Genomic DNA, 25,752 nt, shown 5'->3' on the forward strand with positions numbered 1-25,752 from the left:
ATCCTCATTGCTTCAGCTTTGCATAGCCAGTAACCAACCCCACACTGATGAGACCCATTAAGGTCAAAATAGCTGTCTGTCTGTGGGTGGGTTTACTGGCTATGCATCTTAACCCTGGCTGTGCTTAAAGCTGTGACCATGCAGCAAGCCTGAGCCTATAGGGAACCATGTTTAAAATGGTTTTGAAGCAAAAAATGGCACTGTGTGCTCATTTGCATGTCATTTCCCAGAATCCCTTACTGCAGTGGAAGTGATGTGTGCTGGGTGATAATGGTGAAAGGCAGGGGTTGCAGACCTGCCTAAGACATGCAAATGAGCATACAGTTATATTTCCATCTGCTATATACAGTGGCGACAAAGTTTATTAGAGCAAATGCCTCCGGTTCACCGGGACTTACTCCGGCTGGTGCTGAGAATAGTCAGCGCATCAGCCGCATCCAGCCGCGTCCCCTCCGTTCCCCCCCCTCCAATCCGCGCGAAATTTATATACCTTCCCGACCCCCTAGCTGCGCCTGCTGTGCCCCTCTGCTTCCCCGCTCCCCCGCCTACCTCACTTCAAACCTTCAGGGGAGTTGGGGAAGCCGGGGAAGCCGGGGAAGCCGGGGAAGCCGGGCGCTCACGTGACTGTGACGTCACCGACGTCACGCGAACGAGCCGCTTGTCAACGCTTCTCCACGCTGCCGCCACGCATCCTGCCGTGCGGTTTTTGCTTTAATAAACTTTGTCGGTGCTGTAAATATATATATAAATATGAAGCCCCTAGAAAAACCAAAGGGTGCGAAACGCCGCATCGGGCTTGTCTTTGTGTGTACTCCCTTGGATCCCCGGCATCGGCTGTGAACTCTCTCTGCTACAATATTACAGATCTTTTGCCGTTCATACCATCTTAGGACTTTACAACAAGGACATTATTTCATGACGATCTGCAAGTATATTCTATGATTTTTTCATTTAATTAGTGATGATCTCATGTTATTCATTTGTTTCCTTGGTGACCTAGGTGGTGCTGTTTTGGCAATTATCATTATAAGCAGTCCACAGTTCACAGCATACAGCTGATTGAATAATAATTTTTGACCGGACGGTCTTTACATATCTTAGGAGTTGACTATTTTTTCCCCCTGAGTAGCAATATTCCGTTCTCATTATATATTTATTTAGGACTACAGTATTGCTTTGACATCTTGTATTTCTTACAGCTGTAGGGATCCTTTGGGGATTGTTTTAACTTTGTATCTTTTTAGTGTTTTCCATGTCCATGAATAAACATTTTTTCATCATAACTTTGCTTGAGTGCTTTTACTGGGACACTTTTTCTTTTTTCTCTTTTCATCTTTATATATATATATATTATATAAATTATATCAAATTAAATAAATATATATAAAAAAAAACAAAAAAAACCCTCACAGATGCCTCAGGGCTGTCGGCGCGGGGGGTCTGGCGGCCGCTCGGGGGGCTGAGGCACGGCCTCCTGCGGTCCCACGTGGTGTGGGCACTCGGGGGCTGAGGCACGGCCCGAAGGGCTCAGGCGCGGCCTCAGTCAGTTCCCCTCCCAGTCCCCGCGGCGTTTCCCGCAGCAAAGGGGCATGCGGCGCTTGCGCTCCTCCTCGTGCTCTCACGGTGGAGTAAAGGTGCATAGCGGTGGCCGGGAAGGGGGGGGACGGAGTGGCTGCCCCTGCGGCCTCCCCTCCCACACCTGTGGATAAACATTAAATAAATTATATACGTGTGGTAACGTGGTATGGGTATGTGTGTGGTATGGGTATATATATATATATGTGTGTGTGTGTGTGGTATGGGTTTATTTGTGTGTGGTATGGGTGTATATATATGTGTGTGTATATATGTATATATATATATATACATGTATATGTGTGTGTGTGTGTGTGTGTGTATATACGTATAGGTAATTATGGGTGTTATTTGCAGGTATGTAGGTGTGTATGTATGTATATGGGTATGTATAAATAGGTATATACAGTACGTATGTATATGGGTATGTATAAATAAGTATATACGTAGGTGGATATATATTATATACATTTTGTTAGGATGCGCAAACAGACATAGGTGTTTGTGCGGTTACATGCATATATATGTATGTGTATATAGGCATGTATACGTAGGTGGATATATGTATATGCTAGGGCAGCCGCTCTTAGTGGTTGCGGCCCTGGCCCGGGGGTAAGCGCGATGGTGGAGAGCGGCCAAGGTTGGCGCTTCACAGTCTGCTCTCGCAGTTCAAGTTTAGGCGTGGGGGACACACGCTGATGCGCTCGGGGCATGGGCAAGTGGGTGCCTGACTGCTCCCGGCGGCAGTTGCCCGCCCATGCGGGGGGCTGGCGGGCAGCACGTCCTCTTTTGCTGCCCGCCAGACGATTCCCGCCCACCCACCCATCCCCTTAGGTAGTGATTGCAATCATGTAATGAACGGCAGCAGAGGGCTGAACAGGGCCAGGGTATTCCCAGGAATGTGGACTTAGGCATTGTATAACGTGTTAATGTTTCTTTGTTCTGTTACAGCATGAACTGCTGATACTGTACTGAGTGAAAGGAACGAGGTTCCGAACAGGAGGGGTCATTGACCAGTTTTGCCTTTGTCGCGGCGGCTCTTGGGGGGTAGGTGCTTGTTCTTGCCAGACTGGGAGCTGGGCTGTTTGAGCCCGGGGGGAGTACGAGCGGGCAAGGTCAGTTATCCATGACCTCGAGAGGTCAGCATAACCTTAATAGTCGTGGTATATATATATATATATATAGATATCTATATATATATATATATATACCACGACTATTAAGGTTATGGTGGGTAAAAAAAGTGACTAAAACCCTCCACAGTAAAGCATAAAGCAACTGTAAATATTCCTGTATATTCATTTGCATGTCTTAGACCTGTCTAAGACATGCAAATGAATATACAGGAATATTTACAGTTGATATATATATATATGTATATATATATATATATATATGCAGTTCTTGACAAATCACCCAAAAATCTACTCGCCGAACCAAAAAATCTTCTCGCCACTTAGCCCCGCCCCTGGTTCCGCCCCGCCCCTCCCCTAGCTCCACCCCTCCCTAGCTCCACCCGCCCCTCCCCTAGCTCCACCCCTCCCCTAGCTCCACCCCACCCCTCCCCTAGCTCACCCCGCCCCTCCCCTAGCTCCACCCCGTCCCTCCCCTAGCTCCGCCCCGCCCCTCCCCTAGCTCCGCCCCTCCCCTCCCCTAGCTCCTCCCCTCCCCTAGCTCCGCCCCGCCCCTCCCCTAGCTCCGCCCCGTCCCTCCCCTAGCTCCGCCCCGCCCCTCCCCTAGCTCCGCCCCGCCCCTCCCCTAGCTCCGCCCCGCCCCTCCCCTAGCTCCGCCCCGCCCCTCCCCTAGCTCCGCCCCTCCCCTCCCCTAGCTCCGCCCCACCCCTCCCCTAGCTCCGCCCCGCCCCTCCCCTAGCTCCGCCCCGCCCCTCCCCTAGCTCCGCCCCGCCCCTCCCCTAGCTCCGCCCCCAGCCCACTTATTTTTTTTGATACATTCCAAGTAAGAACAACATTTGTTTACTACAATTAGTCCTTGTTACGTGTGTGTGTGTCTAGTTTCCTGCACCCATTAACCAGTGTCTGGATGCCCCTGTGTCACAATATCTAAAGCAGCAATCCCGCCTGGGATCTTATCTGATCCGCAGTCCCTCAATGTCCAGGTACCCTCAATCCCGCAATGTTAGATATTGGAGGGGAGGTGTTCCCTACCTGTCTTCTGGGTTAGGGGGAGATTCCGATGTCTCCCGTTTGAAGCTCGAGAGTCAGATCTGGAAGAAAGCAGTATTGGTTATTTCGGTGTAGTATAGGGCAGTTATGAAATATATAGGGTAAATAAGATATCCTGATCCAGAGTGTGGGAGAGAGACAGAGAGAAAGAGAGACAGAGAGAGAGACAGACAGACAGAGAGAGACCGACAGAGAGAGACCGACAGAGAGAGAGACCGACAGAGAGAGAGACCGACACAGACAGAGACCGACACAGACAGAGAGGGAGACCGACACAGACAGAGAGAGAGAGACCGACACAGGCAGAGAGAGAGACAGACAAAGACAGAGAGAGACAGGCAGACAGAGAGAGAGACAGACACAGACAGACAGAGAGAGAGACAGGCAGACACAGACAGAGAGACAGACATAGAGAGAGACAGACACAGTCAGAGAGAGAGAGAGACAGACACAGACAGAGAGAGAGACAGACAGACACAGACAGAGAGAGAAAGACAGACACGGACAGAGACAGAGACACAGACACATACAGAGAGAGAGACACAGACAGAGAGAGAGACAGACACAGACAGAGAGACAGACACAGACAACGAGAGACAGACAGAGAGACACAGAGAGAGAGACACAGAGACTGGGAGAGAGACAGAGACACATAGACAGAGACTGGGAGAGAGACAGAGACACATAGACTGGGAGAGAGACAGAGACACAGAGACTGGGAGAGAGACAAAGACACAGAGACAGAGACTGGGAGAGAGACAGAGACACATAGACTGGGAGAGAGACAGAGACACAGAGACTGGGAGAGAGACAGAGACACAGAGACAGAGACTGGGAGAGAAACAGAGAGTGGGAGAGAGACAGAGACACAGAGAGTGGGAGAGAGACAGAGAGTGGGAGAGAGACAGATAGTGGGAGAGAGACAGAGACTGGGAGAGAGACAGAGACTGGGAGAGAGTGGGAGAGAGACAGAGAGTGGGAGAGAGACAGAGAGTGGGAGAGAGACAGAGACTGGGAGAGAAACAGACTGGGAGAGAGACAGAGACACAAAGAGTGGGAGAGAGATAGAGAGTGGGAGAGAGACAGAGAGTGGGAGAGAGACAGAGACTGGGAGAGAGACAGAGACTGGGAGAGAGTGGGAGAGAGACAGAGACTGGGAGAGAGTGGGAGAGGGGGGTGACTGACTGACAGGGGGTGACTGACTGGGGGAATGGGTGGGGGGGGGTCTGACTGGGTAGGGATTACTGACTGGGTGGGATTACTGACTGGGTGGGGTGTGGGATGGGTGACTGGGTGGGATGGATGATTGGGTGGGTGACTGGGTGGGGGGTGGGATGGATGACTGGGGGGGTGACTGGGTGGGGGGTGACTGGGTGGGGGGGTGTGATGACTGGGTGGGGGGTGACTGGGTGGGGGGTGGGATGACTGGGTGGGGGGTGACTGCATGGGGGGGTGGGATGACTTTATGACTGGGTGGGATGACTAGGGATGACTGGGTGGGTGGTGGGTGGGATGATTGACTGTTGGGTGGGATGACTGACTAGGTGGGGGGGTGGGGTGGGATGACTGACTTTGACTGAAACACCCCGCTATTACTTCCTGACCCGCGTGGGCAGCGGGTTTGCCGGGGAGGGGGGGGAGAGAGAAACACCCAGCTACTACCTCCTGACCCACGCGGGCAGCGGGAGCACCGGGGGGGAGAGAGAAACACCCTGCTACTACCTCCTGACCCGCGTGGGCAGGATGGATCAGTGTATATATAAATATACAAAGCGCATTAAATTCCCCCCACCTCAAAGGGGTGGGATGACTGGGTGGGATTACTAGGGATGACTGGGTGGGTGGTGGGTGGGATGACTGACTGGTGGGTGGGATGATTGACTAGGTGGGGGGGTGGGGTGGGATGACTGACTTTTGACTGAAACACCCCGCTATTACTTCCTGACCCGCGCGGGCAGCGGGAGCGCCGGGGAGGAGGGGGAGAGAGAAACACCCAGCTACTACCTCCTGACCCGCGCGGGCAGCGGGAGCACCGGGGGGGGAGAGAGAAACACCCCGCTACTACCTCCTGACCCACGTGGGCAGCGGGAGCACCGGGGGGGAGAGAAACACCCCGCTACTACCTCCTGACCCGCGTGGGCAGGATGGATCAGTGTATATATAAATATACAAAGTGCATTAAATTCCCCCCACCTCAAGCATCTGTCCAAAATCCTCCATGACCGGATCAGTGCAGGTCTTGTAAGTTACAGGAGCTGACACAATTATACAGGAGGATATATGGAGGAGGAGGAGCAGCAGATGCGCACGCACACACACACAACCCCCCTCCCCCCCATTACTTACCTGTGCAGAGAAGGAAGGTCAGTTTGAAGTCCTGGCAACTCCATCACGCGTCACAGCCAATCAGCTAGAGTGATTTTTTTTTTTTTTTTTGGCAGAGCAGGGGAAAAGTTACTGGCCACAAGCCAATATCCGATCGCAGCTGGCGAGTTGGCGACCGGGTTTGTCGAGCACTGTATATATATATACCAATATACAAATAAATGGTTACAGAAAAATGCAGAAATTGAAACATTACATCTCAATCTCCAAACCAGCACATTGCAATCCAAAATGAAATCAGCAGCTCATTGCAAAATAAATAATCTCTCATCTATCATAAAAAAACAGCACCTGCATAAATACATATATACCAAATTTAAATCCAACAATTGCATTTTAGTGTGTAAATGATGCAATTCCAAATCAATGTAAAAAATAAAATAAACAATTACCAACAAGATACAAAAACTAAGCAAGTAAACATAAACATATTTACCATCAATTAATCTAATCAAAAATCAAATAAAATCCAATCAGAATCAATAACACTAATCACTATTGAATTCCTAAAACCAACCCTACCAATGGAGACCCCATTAGGGGCCCACGGTGACCCACGGAGACCACCTGGAGGACCACGGTGCCTGACGGGGACCACCTGTAGGCCTACAGACCCTGTGTCCACCTTTGCTTGGACACTGTGGGGCCTGTGGACACCCGCCAGGACCACTGTGGACTCTCGTGGGACTGGGGTATTAACCCTGTATGTAAAAGAATAAACCATGTATTTATGGGGGGGCAAAGGTGGTGGGTTATGTATTTTTTTATTAAATATAGTTCTGTTTATTGTGGGTAGCAGGGGTGGGGGTATTGTCCCCTTGCCATGGTGGGTAGGCCTCCTACTGGGTAGTGGGTGAGGGTGGTTAGGCCTCACGGGGTGGGTAGTGGGGGAGGGTGAATAGGCCTCCCGAGAGGTGGGTGAGGGTGGGTTAACTCCTTAATGACTATAGCGGTTAAGGGGTTAGGGGACATTACATTGGCTTTTTTTATTCTTGTTGATGTTTTGAAGCATCGGAGGGGGGCATGGACGGTGAAGAAGATGAGGGTGGCCTTCATTGTGGCAGCCGGACAAGGGTGAGTGCAATATGTATTTATTGTATTTATTGTGCTTTATGTATTTGAAATGGGCAAATGCACTATTATCCATATGTGGCTAATAGTCATTTTGACCATTACTATACTGTATGTGTTAGGTCCGGGGGGGGTATTTATTTATAATTATTTACAGTATGTGTTTTTAAATTATTTTGGGGGGGCACAGAATTGGTATTGCAGGCCTGTGGGGAACACCCGAGGGGCACCGCCGGCCTTTAGTATCATTGTTGTGCATCACAAAAATTTCATATATGTACCGTATTTTAGGGGGGTATAGGGGTTGTTGGTGTAATATATATATATATATATATATATATATATATATATATATATATATATATATATATATATATATATATATATATATATATATAAATATATATATATTTATTTATTGTGGGGCTGTTGTGTGTGTATTTTTTTTTTAATTGTGAGTAGCGTGGGTGGGTAAAGTGGGTATTAGCCCCAACGGTGGGTGTTTAGGGGTTGCGGTGGTTAACCCCTTCATGACCATAGCGGTATTAACGGGTTAAGTCCACCCTCAACCCCCCCGCAAGCCCTAAACAGCCACCAAGGGCCAAATATCCCCTTCACCCACACCCGCTACCCACAATAACCCTGGCACAGGTGGTTAACCCCTTCATTGCCTTAGCGGTTAGCCGCTAAGGTAATGAAGTTGCCTGTAAATGCATTTTTCCTATCTCGGATGCATGCCGGGAGGCTCCGGTGCTGGTATTAATGGGTATCAGCTCCGGAGACCCCCGGCATCAATCCCAGACAGGAAAAAGGCTGGATTTTTTCTGTGTCACCCTTGCCGATGCTTCTCCCACACCAACTTGCCAACTTTAGTTGGCAGGCCGGATTGCCGTGAAAATCTCAATTCTAGAGCGGAGATCAGCAGCGAAAAGCTGATCGGGGCTACTAGAATTGAGCGGGTTTCAAAAAGTGCCGATAAGTGTCGAAAAGTGGCTTATCGGCATCCGGCTGCCGATAAGTTTTTTCGGCAAACAAAAATGCCGATTTTTTGTGTTTTCTGCAGCTTATCGGTGCCTATTGAATCGGAGAGGCAATATTGTCGAGAAAATGGCGAAAAACGGCTTTTCGGCGCTTACTGCATGAGGCCCTTAGTTCTTGCTATGTTTTTATTTGATTGTTTGGATGGCATTGTTTCTTGTTTGTAATTGTTTCTTTTATTTTGAACATTGATTTGGCATAGTGTTACATGATGCACAGATTAATTGCATCATGTACACACTACAATTCAATTGTTTGATTGGCATGTTACTGTATATATTTATTTGGCTAGGTGCTGTGTTTTCTTGGGAAACATTCATTTTTTTGCAATGTGCTGACTTGATTTTGAGATGCAATGTGCTGTTTTAATTTTGACATGCTATGTGATTTGATATTGAGATATGCTGCTTATATTTGTGTATTTTTGGTAATCCTTAACCATTTAGTATATTGGTTAATCATGCCCATATATATTTTTTTTTTATATATACAGTGTTCGACAAACCTATACATTTGCTCACCCCGGGCGAGTGGATTTAACCCCTGGGCGAGTAAATATTGGCCCAAGCAGCACACGTTTGGTACTAGGTGGTGGGTAGATTTTTTTGTGTGGCGAGTAGATTTTTTGGTGATTTGTCAACCACTGTATATATATATATATATTTATATATATATATATATATAAATATATATATATATATACACACACAAAAAAGAAGACAACAGCGCACAACCCTAGTGCATTACCAAAATTGGGCATTTATTAATGAATAAAAAATAGGTAATACCCACTTACAAGAAAACAGAGATAAAAATCACATAACGGTATATTTACTCTAGATGCACTGTTCCACTGTGGAGGCTGCAAACCGTCTGTAGGATCACATGGGATAGTATGGGAATGCTAACCTCTTCCTGGTGTAAATGGTGAACGTGTGTAGTTGTTATCCAACACTAGCTCCGATTGGCAGAACACAACCAGGGTGTAGAGAGAACATGCCCAGACTCCCAGCAGTTCTCGTGTCAGGCCAAATGCTATTTACACAGCTTCCAACTGCAACAGTAACACCGGAGCAAAGAAGATCTCCTCAATACACAAAACTGCTCCTCGTGGTAGCGTGGTAGTGTGATGACGTCACCTAACGCGTTTCGTCAGCGTCAGCCAACTTTATCAAGGGATACTAAATTGTCACAAACTCTTATGTTTTATAAGAAAAACACACAGTGAGCCTGATTGGAAAACAGACACACATGGCCAGATTAAGCCCTGTTATGGACAACAAATACTAACACTAGCTAAAATACAAATTAGCTAATTTTGAAACTGAATAAAAATATACTTTTGCACTTTGTATAATTTATATTGTCTAACCAGTGTGCATTTATTTGTCACTAGCGCTGTTTGTTTATATATATATATTGTATTGTATTGTATGTCTTTATTTATATAGCGCCATAAATATACATAGCACTTCACAGTAGTAATACATGTTGTAATCATATAAATAACAAATAATATAAATAACAGGTCATGGGAATAAGTGCTTCAGACATAAGTGTAACATTAAGGAAGAGGAGTCCCTGCTCCGAGGAGCTTACAATCTAATTGGTAGGTAGGGAGAACGTACAGAGACAGTAGGAGGGAACTCTTCTAAGTGCATCTGCAGGGGGCCAAGCTTTATGTATCATGTGTCCAGGATTATCCACAGTGCTATTCATATGCTCTTTAAGCAAATGGGTCTTAAGGTGGGTCTTAAAGGTGGATAGAGAGAGTGCTAGTCGGGCATTGAGGGGAAGGGCATTCCAGATGTGCGGGGCAGTCAGCGAGAAAGGTTTAAGGCGGGAGAGGGCTTTAGATACAAAGGGGTAGAAAGAAGACATCCTTGAGAAGACCGCAAGAGTCGGGATGTTGCATAGCGAGAAATTAGGGTTGAGATGTAAGGTGGGGCAGTGGAGTGTAAAGCTAAAAGTGAGGAGGGGAATTGAGTGTGAGATGCGGGATTTGATCGGAAGCCAGGAGAGGGATTTCTGGAGGGGAGACGCGGAGACAGATTTAGGAAAGAGTAGAGTGATTCTGGCAACAGCGTTTAGTATAGATTGTAGGGGAGACAGGTGAGAGGCAGGGAGGCCGGACAGCAGGAGGTTGCAGTAATCGAGACGGGAGAGAATGAGGGCCTGAGTCAGAGTTTTAGCAGACGAGTAACAGAGGAAAGGGCGTATCTTTGTGATATTGCGGAGGAAAAAGCAACAAGTTTTAGAAATGTTTTGAATGTGAGAGGAGAGTGTGAGAGAGGAATAGAGTGTGACCCCTAGGCAGCGTATATATGTATATATAGATAAAAGATACTCCAAATATTAACGCCCTTTTAGCTTTAATATTGAACTTTTCACTTTGGAGAACGGAGAATGGAGAAATCATCTTTGTACAATCGGGACTCATCGCGGTCCGACCCTGGTTTGTGGCGAGCAGAACCCTGACAATAGGTGAGACAGGACAGGGGCTAAACAAGAGAATGAACCTGCATCGCCACAGCATCACACGCGGAACAAAAGACAGTCCTGTTGGCGAACATTTCTCTGACTCTGGCCATAAGATTGAATGATCTGAGGGTTGCCATACTCAAAGGTAATCTTAAAACCCCGAAAGAGAGACGGTTGCATGAAAACAAATTTATGCAACTGTTCGGGACACTTAGCAGTGGCCTAAACAGAGATCGAAATTTTATGAGTCATTACTGACACTAGCGAACTCTCTTCCCATGAGTGCTAAAGGCCATGTCTGTACATACTGTGCTATATGTATGCACACACAGCTGTCTCTCACACATACCAATACTCCTTATTTTTCCATCCCTATACACCAATAGGGACCACATAGTATCCACACATACTTTTAGTTCTGCTACAAACTGTCACAATTCCACACCCACCCACACCATTTATATCCCCTCTCACTCCACACACACCTTGTGTAGAGCACTGTTTATACTGTGGGCTCTCCATTCATTCTTATTCACACTGATACACATACACACTCTTTCTTCACTTGCTTTCAGTAACCCTTTGACACCTCTAGCCATAAAACACATCCACATCGGGGGAAGGACCAGCACAGATAACATTCCAAGAGACACTGTTTTTAAGTAATCCTTGCTTCATTCATTGTAACATCGCCGGAAGAAGAGATCAGTGTATCTCGAAAGCTCGCACAAATAAAAGCATTTCGTTAGCCACAGAACGGTATCATCTATTTATTTTTTGATTATATATATATATATATATATATATATATATATATATATATATATATATATATATGTATGTATATAGATATATACATACACTGAGTTAAGTTATGGTGAGTAAAAAAAGTGACAAAAACCCTCCACAGGAAAGCAAATATGCAAATATAGCTGTATGCTCATCTGCATGTCTTAGGCAGGTCTGCAACCCCACCTTTCCCCATTATCACCCAACATACAGCACTTCCACTGCAGCAAGGGATTCTGGGAAATGACATGCAAATGAGCACACAGTGTCACTTTTTGCCTCAATAACCATTTTTAACATGGTTCCCTATAGGCTTAAGCTTGCTGCATGGTCACAGCTTTGAGCACAGCCAGGGTTAAGGTGCATACCCAGAAAACCACCCACAGACAGCTGTTTCGACCTTGATGGGTCTCATCAGTGTGGGGTTGATTTTACTGGGAATGCAAGAGCGGCTATGGGATAGGCTAAACCATAATACTGAGTTAAGTTATGGTGAGTAAAAAAAGTGACAAAAACCCTCCACAGGAAAGCAAATATGCAAATATAGCTGTATGCTCATCTGCATGTCTTAGGCAGGTCTGCAACCCCGCCTTTCCCCATTATCACCCAGCATACATCCAGCTTTCCTGTGGAGGGTTTTTGTCACTTTTTTTACTCACCATAACTTAACTCAGTATTATGGTTTAGCCTATCCCATAGCCTCTCTTGCATTCCCAGTAAAATCAACCCCACACTGAGGAGACCCATGAAGGTCGAAACAGCTGTCTGTGGGTGGTTTTCTGGGTATGCACCTTAACCCTGGCTGTGCTCAAAGCTGTGACCATGCAGCAAGCTTAAGCCTATAGGGAACCATGTTAAAAATGGTTATTGAGGCAAAAAGTGACACTGTGTTCTCATTTGCATGTCATTTCCCAGAATCCCTTGCTGCAGTGGAAGTGCTGTATGCTGGGTGATAAATATATATATATATACTTAACGTTAATATTGGAGTATCTTTTAGCTTTATTATTGAGCATTTCACTTTGGAGAACGGAGAAATCATCTTAGTACAGTCGGGACTCATTGCGATCACGGCAGCTGCTGCATTGTCAGTGTTTAGGCTGACCCGGAAGCCTTCCATGCATTCTATGCATTGCGAGTGAAGACGCTGACCCGGAAGCCCTCTACAACGAGTGAGACACCTGAACAGCGAGGAGGTGCCTGGTTATCTTCGATAAACGGATGAATTGTTACCATGGATTCCCCCCAACACAGTGACTAAAACGGCTTTCTAACCGGAGTTGCAGTCGAGTTCCCACTCTACATGCTGGCGATTGAGTATAATCTCATACATGCGATTTATTATTCTCCATTTGTGAGTGAAAAGTTCATATTTTACCAGTCCCATATATAAATTTGTTAACCTTACTACACTATGAGTGCGCCTGTTTTTTGTTTTTTTCTCCTTTAGATATATATATATAGAAGAAAAATAAGAGAGTGCACGCCCCACAGAGTAAAAAAGTACATTTAATTCTGAAAAAGGAAGGAGGGTGGGGGGGGGGGGAATTCACTCACAAGGGTAAGCATAATTAAAGCAATTTGTGATAAATATCACCGCCAATCTGGTCAATCTGCATCCAGGATCCACAGTTCAACTCTCACTTGATGCTGCAGAAAGATTGTAGCTGGTGCCTTTATCTTTGAATTTCACGATACAGATCAGAATTTAATGAATCCTGCCTCTGTCTGTTTTCAATGTTTGGATGACTTCACTAAGACTCCTGCACTCAGACACTTCAGTCTGCAGCATATGCGCATGTGCAGCTGAGTTACTATGTGATCAGCTGGGATTGCAGTATCCAAGGACACCTCGGCTCTTAATGCCTTACCTTACAGCATCTGTGCAGACGACGCCGCCTCCCAGTGACGTCATCGTTACTGATTACCAACAGGAAAGGGCGTCGCTGATACTCATTGAACACAGTATATAGCTCAGCAAGCCTCCACTACTCTTTTACCACTCCGGGAAGTAGCCCCCCACGGGTGAAACGTGTAGAGTGTCCACTCTAGGCAGCTATTCATTATTTTGTTGGGGTGACTCTTGGTGCTTTTCCTGTGGACTGTATGACTTATTTCCACACATCCTAGAGTTTAACTCCATGGGACTGACTCCATCATCACTATATGGCAGCTGAGTATCATTTTCTCTGCTATCTGGAGTCATTATCTCCTATGGAACCCTTACTCTAGGTTGTTTCATTTGTGCAAACAGCACTGGCTTTTTGTGATTCTACAGCCATGTGTCCTACTTGCTTTTGTGCAGGTACCACAGGCATTGTATGCATCTTTTTTTGATTTTGATATTTTGTATTGCTGTTCAGGGTTTGAGTCTTTTTTTCATTTTGTCTCCCCTGTGCCTCCCCCTTGGTTTAAGTTATTATTTTTCTTATGTACATCCTTTTTGTACAGTATATAGGTTTATTTATGCCATACCTTCATTTATGCCCTTAGCTTAGTTATACACCTTTTTAGCTAAGGTCTTTACCAGGGGTATTTTGAAATATTCAGCTTTCTTTGTGTCGCTTTATATAGTTATCAGGCTCATTGTTCAGACACATTTTTTTGCTTTTGACTTATTTTTCAGCATTATTTGTAAATTTTAGTCAGTCACAGTCTTTTTGTATTTTTTGCTGCCCTTAGTGTGTATATGTTTTTAAATGTTAGTGTTCTTTTTCCTCGCAATTAAAATCTATTCATTTTCTATTCTGACTTTAGTTTCCTGGTCTTTTGGTATTATGCTATCATTTATTTATTTATGTTACCAGTTATTTTGTGGTATATTTAGAGTGCTTCTTTTGGGGATTGTCTTAGTCTTTTGTGTGTTCAATATATATATATATATATATATATATATATATATATATATATATATATATATATATATATATATATATATATATATATATATATATATATATGAGAAAAAGAAGAGAGTGCACGCCCCATAGCGTAAAAAAGTACATTTCATTCTGAAAAAGGAAGGAGGGGGGGGGGGAATTCACTCACAAGGGTAAGCATAATTAAAGCAATTTGTGATAAATATCACTGCCAATCTGGTCAATCTGCATCCAGGATCCACAGTTCAACTGTCACTTGATGCTGCAGAAAGATGGTAGCTGGTGCAGGAATCCACAGGCTCCTTAGAACAGTCAAAACCATTTTTCAGGAGCTCCAGATAGTGCCTCCTATGGTAGCTGGCCAAAGTTCTAATCCGCGCTTGAAGCGGCCTCGTCATGCGCATGGGTGATGACGTAATGTCATAGTGACGCTCCCTGACGCGTTTCGTCACATACAGTAGAGGCAACTCTTATTCGAACAAAAACCAGTGGCAATTCCCCAAAAAACCCAGGAAACACCCAGGTACATTCTGAATGCATGCCTTAAACTTTCCTTAAACTAGCCCCAGCATTTCTGCATTGATTAATGGCCTATCAGATTAACAGCGGGGGTCCCTGGCAGTCCCATTCAAACTGAATTGGACTGCCAGGGATCCCTGCTGTGTTAATCCTATGGGTCGTTAGTCAATGCAGAAATGCCTTAAACGTGCCTCAAACTAGCCCAGAACATACCCAGCACATACCCAGAATGTAACCCGGCTAGTTTACGGCAAATGTTAGAATAAACGTTGCCTCTACTGTACAAGCGACTTTCTCAAAGGGGTAATGGATGGATGTACATTGGCTGTGTATTTAAGTCCTCAAGGTTGCCTGGCAACCTGTTTCTGCCTTATGATTGGTTAAAAATCGTGAGTGATTGCCCAATGGGCTCTAAAACAGGCAGTGCATAAACAATACTAACAAGGTGAATAAATAAATAAATAAGGAACATAAATACATGAGAACAACTAATAAAATAACAAAATAAACTATAAATTAAATATAAACCACAACAATGAAGCTGCTGATATAGACAAGGACATAGACTAACTAAATAAATCAATTGGAAATGGAAAAAATAAACTCATTGCATAATATGTTATGACATCCAAACCGAATATAATATAGAGCAATTATATACCACAAAAGGAAACATGAAAAATAAGTGCTAAAATCATAATGTGAATATACTACATAAAAATATAATTGTCAAAATATAAATGAAAATAAAAACAATATGAATTGTGTATATGGGTACAGAATGAAATAAACATACTAATATAAAATAAATGAAATAGAATAAAATGAAGAGAGATAACAGACAGATATTGGGTACTGCATATTGGAAAACCCTACCAGTAACCCAAATACTAAATGTAAGTATAAATAAAATAGGTCAATCATAGACCTAAAAATAAAAATAATTATAAATAATAAAAATGTATTATATGTGATATTTAGGGTATTATAACCTAAATGTAAATAAGTGACTAAAGCGTGTATATTCATACACATGATAAGCTATTTTATAGGAGAACCATGAGGGAGAAGGAATCCAAAGAAATAGCAAACTATCCTATTCAATTAAAGTCATGATAAGATATTACATTGGGAATGTGAATATATAATAAAATGTATAGATGGAACACATCTATGCGTGTGTAATCATAGAGGATGTAGATAGATGGATATTATCAACCATGTAAAAACATGTGATGAGCCTAATAATGAAATCCAGATATTAAATCTGGAAATCAATAACCAGAGCAAGGAGAGCCCGCAAAAGAAGAAGAAGACTCAACAGAAGAAGAAGGAGACTAAACCAAAGTACTAACATCTAGACATTCGTTCAATCCACCAGGGGCAAGTGTGCCCAACTGGTGGATCCAAAAGGTCTCTTGTCGACAGAGAATTTTTAATCGATCACCACCTAGAGCACAAGGAGAAATGTGTTCTAACCCCATAATAGTCATGGACTTGGGTTCCTGGTTGTGTGCTGTTTTAAAATGACTGGGAATACTGTGCGTATTAATGCCCTTTATAACATTTTTCCTTTGCTCCAGGAAGCGAACATGAAGTGGACACATGGTGCGACCAATATATTGCTGGCCACAACCACACTGAATCAAATATACTACAAAGAAGCTAAGACAATTGACATAACTCCTGACAAGATAGATGGTACCCCTACTAAAGGAGCTGAACTGAGATTTGGTAATCAGATGTTTGCAGGTTATACAACGACCTTGTTCATATCTTTGGTTGCCCTTGGGACCCACAGTAGTGGAAGAGGTGGACAGACCCGCGGATTTTAGCCTAGTGGGAGCTAGAATGCTCTTGATACTCCTGACTTTCTTGTATATGTTAGAGGCTCTCTCTGGAAGAACGGATTTCAAATGCGGATCGCACTTGAGGATGTTCCAGTGATCATTAAGGATTTTGTTTATACATCATAAGACTGGTTGTAGGTGGTAATAAACCTTACAGCAGAAGAACCAGTACTTTCAATAACTCTTGGGGCATCATAACTTAAACGCAAAACCCTTTTTTTTTTTTTTTTTTTTTAAGCATAACCGCTCTATCCAGAGATCTTACTTTGAAGAAAGAATCAGAAACGAATTTATTATCATAGCCTTTATCCATTAAATTTTGGCTGAGTGTATCTGACTGGAGAAGAAAATCACTCTCTCTGGTGCAGTTTCTTTTTAATCGGCGAAACTGCCCCAGAGTGATGTTTCTGAGCCACTGTTGATGGAGATTGCTGGACGCATGAACATAGTTATTTACAGAAACTGATTTGAAATTAGTGGTGGTTATAATGTTTGATTCTGAATCTGAAGTGAGTACTTAATCTAAAAAGACCATAGATACAGCATCAATACTAAATGTGAATTTCAATCCTAGAGGATTGTTATCAAAAGAACTTAAACTATTAGATAAATCAGCCCCCTCTCCATCCCAAATTATAATGATGTCATCGATGAAACGGCCATAGTAAACGAGGCCCGCCTCAAGAGCCCCATTTTGCCACACAAACCTCTCCTCCTTAAATCCCATGAAGAGATTTGCATAGCTGGAGGTGAACCTCGTGCCCATGGCCGTTCCACAGATCTGTAAATAATAAAAGTTTTCAAACAGAAAATAATTATGGGTTAAAATGAAATGAACGCTATCCACAATGAAATTTTTATGTGTATCAGGAATAGACAAGCCAGTCTCTTATCAAGCCAGTATCTGAAAGCATCAATCCCCCTGGCATGGTCTATACAGGTGTAAAGCAAGGCCACATCACATCTGGCCGAAAGATTAGTGGACTTCCACTTCACATCCGAGATGGAGTCAATGACGTGGAGCGTATCCCTAATATGTGACCTGAGCTGAGCTACAAAGGGTTGAAGATAGTAATCTACATACTGGGATAGGAATACGTCTTGGACTCCACCCCGGATATGATAGGGGGATTGAGTAAGAACTTTTGTACCTTTGGTAAATGATAAAGTACAGGAGTGGATTAATTAGAAATTGGATTAAATAGAAATTTAAATTCCATTTTGGATATAATACCATCCACATGTTCCTGAGTGAGGAATTATTTCAACACATTTTGATAACAGGTGATCGGGTCAGACTCCAATATAGAGTAGGAGGCTGAGTCATCCAGGAGTCTGCGTGCCTCAGTGAGATACGCAGATAAGTCCTTGGTGACTATGCCCCCTGCCTGTCTAATAACAATGTTGTGATTGTCTTTTAATATGTTCAATGCGTCCAGTTCAATTTTTGAAAGGTTCTTATTAATATTAGTTTGTTTGGAACATAGTGCCTCAAAATCTTTAAGTATCAGAGTGTAAAAGGCATCCACAAATCCCTCCTTAAATTGATAAGATAAGAATACAGACCAGGGACTGAAGAGTGAATGCATGACTTCCAAGTCCTCCTCCAGATCTAGCTCAGCAGTATTTGAAGCATGGATAGTCAATTCAAAATTTTCAATCGGTTCCTGTGATATACAGGAAGCCATTCCAGACTCCATCAAAAGAGAATTGAGAGCCTCAATACATATTTGTTCTTGTGTGCTATTGACAACAGTAGGATCGGCCAATTTAATGTTTGTCTCCTGAATCTTAAAGTATCTCTTGAGAGTAATTTTTCTCATAAAGCTATTCAAATCTACAAATAATTGAAAAGCATTATGCCTGTGTTCGGAGCAAAACACAGGCCTCTTTCTAGCAAAGATATGTCATAAATGGACAGTGGAAGGGAAGATAGTTTGAATATACTACTAGCCTTGGGGGTGACTAATCTTCTTCGTTATACATATATATATATATATATATATATATATATATATATATATATATATATATATATATATAAACTTTTCTATATATATATATATATATATATATATATATATATATATATATATATATATATATATATATATATATATATATATATATACAGTGTTCGACAAACCTATACATTTGCTCGCCCCGGGTGAGTGGATTTAACCCTCGGGCGAGTAAATATTGGCCCAAGCAGCACACGTTTGGTACTAGGTGGCGAGTAGATTTTTTTGTGTGGCGAGTAGATTTTTTGGTGATTTGTCAACCACTGTATATATATATACATATATATATATATATATATATATATATATATATATATATATATATATATATATATATATATGTATGTATGTATGTATTTATGTATGTATGTATGTATGTATGTATGTATGTATATATATATATATATATATAGTGTTCGACAAACCTGGTAGCCCGGTCGCCGGGGGCAAGTGGAAATTGGCTCGTGGCCAGTTAGATTTCCCCTGCTCTGCAAAAAAAAAATTCCCCTGCTTGAAAAAAAAAAAAATTCCCCTCCATTATTGGCTGATCGGGTGTGACGCGTCTTGGTGCTCCCGGACATGTACGCGCATCCTTGTGCACTGCTCGAGCATGGTGCGGTGCCCCTCCTCTGCCCTTGGTCCCCGTGGCTAGCTGCCTGCCCGGCAGGAGGTGGTAAGTTCCTTTTTGTTTATATTGTTGCTGTGGCTTCACAACAACCCAGCGGGGTGTGTTCATTCCCGGTCCCCCCTTCCCCTTGGCACTCTCTTCCCTCCCCGGCGCTCCCTTCCCTCCGCGACGCTCCCTTCGGCACTCCCTTCCCTCCACGGTGCTACCTTGGTTGCCCGCGCAGGGCGGGAGATGGGCGTGGGGGGTTTGGGTGGTGGTGCGCAGTCGCGGCTGGCTGGCGCCTGGGGCGGGAGGTGGGGTGCCGCCTGTTCGGATCACCGGCCTTTCCACTCTCCCTTCCCCAGCCCTTCCTCCTGTCCACTGTGTGTGTGTGTATATATATGGGAGTGTGTGTGTGTGTGTGTGTGTGTGTGTGTGTGTGTGTGTGTGTGTGTGTGTGTGTATGTGTGTGTGTGTGTGTGTGTGTGTGTGTGTGTGTGTGTGTGTGTGTGTGTGTGTGTGTGTGTGTGTGTGTGTGTGTGTGTGTGTGTGTGTGTGTGTGAGAGCGTGTGTGCAGGACATCAGAAGTACCCCCCCAATCACCCAGTCAGTCACCTCACCCAGTCATCCCCTCACCCAGTTACCCCCTCACCCAGTTACCCCCTCACCCAGTCACCCCCTCACCCAGTCATCTCCTCACCCCATCATCTCCTCACCCCCTCACCCTCTCACCCCCTCACCCAGTCATTCCCTCACCCAGTCACCCCCTCATCCCCTCACGCACTCACCCCGTCTCTCTGTCACCCCCTGTTTCTCACCCTCACTCTCTGTCACCCCCTGTCTCTCACCCTCACTCTCTGTCACCCCCTGTCTCTCACCCTCACTCTGTCACCCCCTGTCTCTCACCCTCACTCTCTCTCACCCCCTGTCTCTCACCCTCACTCTCTCTCACCCCCGTCTCTCACCCTCACTCTCTCTCACCCCCTGTCCTGGTAATGGGAACTCTACTCTTGAGAGCAGATTCCTGTGTGATTGGCTGTTGCTGCGACTGAGACTGGGAGCCGTCACGTGGAGTTCCCAGTTGGAAGGGGGTGTACCCGGAAGTGCTGTGATCATGGAGAGCGGAGGAGCCGCAAGACGCAGCGAATCCTCTGCACTACCAGCGTTACCAGTTGGTACACCTACCCCCATTACCAGGATGCTTTCTGCCTTGCTGCATGCCCTATTTGAGGGTTTTTCCTGTAAGTGTATATTGCCTACCGCTGCTGCGGTTTATTGCGCAACAATATACTGTTTTTGATGTACATTAGCTCATTTGAGTGGTTTCTATTATTATCACTGCTACACCAGTATAGTGATTTCTTGCCCTGCCTTCTGTGTGCTGTTTAGCATTGATTTCATTGCTGATTCATCCATTGGTTCTATCTGCAGTAAGGAACCCACCCACCTTATCTGCTATATCTGCAGTAGGGAATTTGCTTATCTATATATCTCTGCAGTGAAGCTGTTTAGGGTTAACCCTTTCAGTCAGGGATGCACTATTACTGTGTTCTGTTTTACATATCTCTTCATCGGTGAACTGCGCCAAGCTTGGAAGCCACATGGTCTCTTGGAACAGTGGACTTGGAAGTTCCCAACACATAATACCGTGCACAAGCATATATAATTTTATACACTAATAAAATGTACTTTCACAATTTTTTTTTACGTCCTTTGGTTATGGGGAATAGAATGAAAAAGCGTGCAGGTTCATGTTTACCATCCTTATCACTACACATACTGAAAACCGGACATTGGGAGTTATGCACTAAGCTCCGTTAAGCCACTTTTAGAGCACAAAGTGCTCTTAGAACGTGATGTTGCGCTGAACACGATACACTAAGCAACGCAAACAGGCACTTTGCGCTCTAAACTGAATTTTTTCAGGAATTTTTTTCAAGTCCAACTTTGCTCGTTCGTTACCCTGTTTGCGTTAAATTCTGCCCTTAAGCGGGATGCACTAAGCAACGCAACCTTATCGTACGCGAAAGTTGCGTTGATGAGAACACGTCAGCTCAAAGGTAGACAAAAAAATAGCTGGACTTAGAAAAAATTATTGCTTTACATTTTTGCATGCGCAAAACCCATACAAAAGGCTGGCGGGTGTCTCCGGCTTACCCCGCGTGGGTCCCCGAGGGAGCCCGGGGGTCTCGCGGGTGTCCCCGGCTGACCCCGCGGGAGTCCGGGGGTCCCCGGCTCACCAAGCGGGGGTCGCCGCGGGTCTTCGGTACCACTGTTGCACCTCTAAAAATAATAAACTATATTTATAACTAAATACACCCCCCTAACACGTACAATACAGTAATGGGCAAAATTACTATTATCTACATATGGATAATAATGCATTTGCCCATTTTAAATACATATAACTTTCAATAAATACAGTAAAAACATATTACACTTACCTTTTACAGGCACCCACGATGAAGGCCATCTTCATCCTCATCTTCATCCTGCCCATGCCCCCTCCGATGCTGCAAAACATACACAAGAATAAAAACAGCCAATGTAATGTCCCCTAACCCCTTAATCAACATAGCGGTTATTAACCACTACAGTCATTAAGGGATTAACCCACCCTCACCCACCACTCGGGAGGCCTACATACCCTCCCCCACTAACCCCCCACCCCGTGAGGCCTAACCACCCTCACCAACTGCCCAGCCGGGAGGCCTACCCACATACCCTTGGGGCCAATACCCCCTTCCCCCACCCCAAGTACCCACAATAAAAACAATACACAGCCCCACAATAAACATCATTATATTTATTAAATACATAACCCACCCCCTTGCCCCCCCATAAATACATGATTTATTATTTTACATACAGGGTTAATACCCCAGGCCCACGGGAGTCCCCGGTGGGCCTGATGGGTCACCTCACAGACCTACAGGTGACCAGCATCATGTTTCACACAGGGTCTAGAGGCCTGTTGGTTGTTCCCACCAGGTGCCATGGTCCACCAGGTGGTCTCCACGGGTCACCGTGGGCCACAATGGGGTCTCCACGGTAGGCCCTCGGATGTCTGGGGGGCCCCGGGTCAGACCCACAGGTGTTTGAGGGGCCTCAGGTGGTTCCCACGGGGTCTGGGGACCCACGGGTGGTCCCTATGGGTCCGTGGTGCCCCCACAGTTGTGTGGCCACCGGTTCTTCCCCGCAGGTGTTCCCCGTGGACCCGGCAGTCTGGTACCCGTGAGAAGCCCGAGGATACCGCAGGTGGTCTCCAGAGGTCCCCCGCAAACCAAAAGGAACCAACCCTGTATGTAAAAAAATTAACCGGACCTATACATTAAATACATCAATCCCCCCCCCCAACACATACTGTACATCACAATAATGTGCAAAATAACTATTATCCAGATATGGATAATAGATTATTTGCCCATTATGAAACACATAAAACATGCATAAATCAAAACATGAATTCTTAAAATCACCACATTGCATGTTACAATAAATACAGCAGCAATTGTAAATATAAACCAACAAACCAGCAGCTACACAAATGTAAAAGGTAAGTGTAATATATATTGACTGTATTTATTGTAATTTATATGTATTTAAAATGGGCAAATGCATTATTATCCATATGTGGATAATAGTTTTTTTTGCCCATTACTGTATTGTATGTGCTAGGGGGCGGGTGGGATGTGTGTTGTAAATTGCTATGTTTATTGGGGGCAATTGTCCCCAATAAACATGCTAATGTGTCTTAACCCCTTCATTGCCTTAGCGGATAGCCGCTAAGGTAATGAAGCTGCTTTAATGTATTTTTAATAATAGTGTGCGGGAGCAGGGGGTCCCTTAAGCTGAACCGCATTGATTTTTGCCTCAGGGACCCTCTGCTTCCCGAGTTACAGGCCCCGGTTTGGGGCATATGTGCCAGTGTCGCTAATATCTTTATAGAGCCCACGTCGCGTCTTCAACGCTATAAAGATGGCGGCGACACTGGCACCCGATGCCCCATACCGGGGCCTGTAACTCAGGAAGCAGGGGGTCTCTGAGGCAGAAATCAATGCGGTTCAGCTCAGAGGACCCCCTGCTCCCGCACACTATTATTAAAATGTACATTAATGCAGCTTCATTACCATAGCGGATAGCCGCTACGGTAAGGAATTATTGTTTATTGTTATGTGTGTTTTAATACTAGTGTAGATGTGCAGGGGGTCTCCTGAGCTGAACCACATTGGTTTCAGCCTCGGGGAGCCCCTACATTAGGAGATACAGGCCCCTTTATGGGATGTCGGTATCCCCTGCAGAATTTAAATGTCCCGGTCACGTGACGCAGGAGCTTTAAAATGCAGGGGATACCGGAACCCCATAACGGGGCCTGTATCTCCTGAAGTAGGGGGTCCTCGGACCTGAAACCAATGCGGTTTAGGTCCTGAGACCCCCTGCTCATGTACACTATAATTAAAATGTATTTATTTACGATTGCCTGTAACAGTCTTGCATGGAGATACACAATCTCCATGCAAATGTTACATGCGGCTTTTTCTATCAGCTAGCGTACGTAAAGATTAAGAATGCTAGCAGGGGGGAAAAAAGCAACCCGTACGCTGTGGCTATTTTGAGATATTTTGAGCAGGTCCGTTAAAAAATGGGCTCATGGTCTTAGTGAATCGCGTCCCCGGCCTCACTTTTTAACGAACCTGCTTTTTTGGAACATCAGAACGCAAAGCCATTGAGCTTAGTGCATAGCCCCCGTAGACTTTTAAAAACCCTTACAAACTTATCTATGGTTGGAGTACCCCAGAACCCCTATATCAAGTTCTTGGTGATCAGCGAATTAACTGGGCATCAGCCCTTATACTAGGGACCCCTTTACTTTTTCAGGGATACCCCACATCCCTATGCCTGATTTACCTTTCTTGTCTGTGCTGAAGCAGGGAATCCTAGCGGTGAGTCGTGCAAGTGTTTTCAAGGGGAAATTTTGCCGGAGCAATGTGTCTTAATGTATTTGAGAATCCGCCCTGATACATTTTTTACATAGATTGTGTTCAAATCTGTCCAACTCTTTACTACAGATGCAGCAGCCGTTATTTGAACAAATCACGGAGCCGTTTTCATGTGCTCTGCTGTATTCCACGCGGCATTAACACGGACAATCACCCCAGGCACTCATGTTTATCGCGGTTACTTTGTTTGAATTTCATGGATTCTGTTTCATATCCGTGGCAGAAATGAATGAATTGTAATGTGTACAGTCCTGTGCTACAGTGCTACAGTGCTACTATGTCAATTTCAGTGTTTAAAACTGTTTAACACTAAAATTCAATTTTCAGCACTTGCGTCTTAAGGCGGGAAGGGGTTGGAAGCTTGGAAGAAATCACGCGCTATGACATTGGTATTCCGAGGTATACAACATGTGAAGTGTTCAAATAATGGCCGCTGCATCTGTACATGAAGCTTCAAAAGTTTTCCATTCTTTAAGGACCTCTGATGCTATTAAATCTGTTTTAGCTGTTTAATCTCTTGTTTGATTTGTTCAAGTGATGCCTGATCATGCTCAATAATTAATTCAATAAATTCAAAGAACAACTATTAAGAATGGTTTCTCATTTGTTCTGAAGATATAATTGATTCCCCATGTTGTTAACACATTAATATGTAGCCCTCTAGGATACATATCAGCTTTAACATAGTGTTCTATACTGAAAATGTTCCACCAGGTTTAACTCTGCCTAAACAATATAAACCTAAGTCGATCACATTTATAAGTTAAAGTGTGTGACTTACTAGTGTTCAGTGTGTGGTTAGGGTCCCTGGAGAAAATATCTCCCATGTACGTGGATATTATCCATCTGTTTCATCTATTTACAATTATTTGCACAAACTTTGACAGGATACCTTAAGATCCATGCAGCACTAATCAACACATATTTACAGGCTGCTCTGTGATGATTTGTATATGTTTTATAATGACATTTTATTATGTATGACATCATTGTCTATATTGAATAAATTTGGTATTATTTTTATGCGGACATTGAGTGCCCGTTATGTGGAGTCTCTGCAACTCCTGTATTCTAGGAGTTGCTCCCTGTTTTTTGTAATTAGTATGTTGCAGTTTCCTGGTACAAATTGAATTTACACTTTTTACGACCACTTTCATAACAATTTGGAAATCAGAAAATTAAGGATATTCATTGGATAATGCAGTAAAGCCAATTTAAACTCAAATCATTGCAGGAGCATTATCAGTTGTTATGGATACAGGTTTTTGGAGAGGCACTTTAATCTCTTGTACACAAATCTTGAAGCCTGATGAATATATTCAACATATGTCTATCCTTTTAATGATCTGACCAC

Source organism: Ascaphus truei, chromosome 2 (genome assembly GCF_040206685.1).
Source record: "Ascaphus truei isolate aAscTru1 chromosome 2, aAscTru1.hap1, whole genome shotgun sequence".
Lineage (NCBI taxonomy): Eukaryota > Metazoa > Chordata > Amphibia > Anura > Ascaphidae > Ascaphus > Ascaphus truei.